Below are 1,356 nucleotides of genomic sequence, written 5' to 3' on the forward strand. Positions count from 1 at the left end.
ATCCCATGGAACCCCCGATCAAAGCTGGAGGAGTCGAGAACCTTCCCACTGGCCCTGACTCCTTCAGGTCCACCCGGAAAGCCTCCTCCGAGGGGGACAGCCCTGAGGGGGACAGACACCCCCACCTGGCCACCGACCCCACCAGCCTTCCTCATCCTCACCCGCTATCCTTGGCGAGGAAGAAGCTCGTCAGCATGGCCATGACAGCATTGAGGAAGGCCTTCTCCTCCTCATCCTTGGCCATCACCGTCTCTTAGTTGTCCAGCGGGAAGCAGGAGAAGGTGGGCTGGGAGAAGAGCTGCACCTCCGGCATGTAGGAGAAGAGCTGGGATGTGGGGAGGAGGGGGTCAGCGCAGTGGGAAGGGGGAGTTTGGGAAGCAGAGGGTGGATGGAGAAAGGTGGGATGGAGACACATGGGATGGGGAGAAGGGTGGGATGGAGAGATGTGGGATGGGGAGATGTGGGATGGAGATGCAAGATGGAGAGACGTGGGATGGAGATATGTGGGATGGAGAGACATGGGATGGGCAGACAGGTGGGGATGAATGGATGGACAAAAAGACAGCTACGGGTGGACAGATGGGTGCGTGGATGGGAACATGGGTGCAAGAGAGGGCGGATAGCTGGACCTAAGGGTCCTGGGTAGACAGACAGAGAGACGGAGAGACGAATGCATGGACGGACAGATGGATGTGCTGGCAGGTGGGCGTTAGGAAGGCCAGGCGGATGGACGGATGCACGGACACTTGGGTGGATGGATGGGTGGATGGGTGGGTGAGTGGAAGGAGGGACGGATGGATGGATAGAAGAAGGGGTGGATGGACAGATGGACAGACCGCCGGCTGAAGGAAGGTGCCCAGGGCCCCCCACCCTGCCCTGCTGCCCCCCTGGGGGGGGGGGACGGGACACCCAGAGCCCAGCCGGAGCAGGGTGGGGGTTCATGCCTCGTGAGTAACCCCGGCTTTGTCCGGGCACTGGCCGCCCCCACCCGGCTCAGTGTGGCTCAGAGCCCACCTGGCTGAGGCACAATCTGGGGACACTCCTCCCAGATTTTACCCCAGCCCCCTGTGGCTGTGCAGGGCAGGGAAGCCCCCCCCCTTGGGTATTTAACACCCCAAAATCTCGCCCACCCCCCCCCAGGGAGTGGCCCAACAGCAGCCCCCCCTTATTGCTGGGGTGCTTTAAGGGATGAAATGTGGTTCCTCCAAGGCCTTCCCGGGGACTTGGGGGGGGGCCATGCCCCCCCCCAGCCAGCCCTGCACCCAGCTGTGGGGTGGACTGCGGGGGTCTTGGGGTACTGGGGGGGTCTGCAGGGGCTGTGGCGAGGAGATAGGTAGGTTATGGGGGAGTCTGGGG

The sequence above is a fragment of the Haliaeetus leucocephalus genome, unplaced genomic scaffold (assembly GCF_000737465.1).
Source record: "Haliaeetus leucocephalus isolate CR32 unplaced genomic scaffold, Haliaeetus_leucocephalus-4.0 Scaffold361, whole genome shotgun sequence".
Lineage (NCBI taxonomy): Eukaryota > Metazoa > Chordata > Aves > Accipitriformes > Accipitridae > Haliaeetus > Haliaeetus leucocephalus.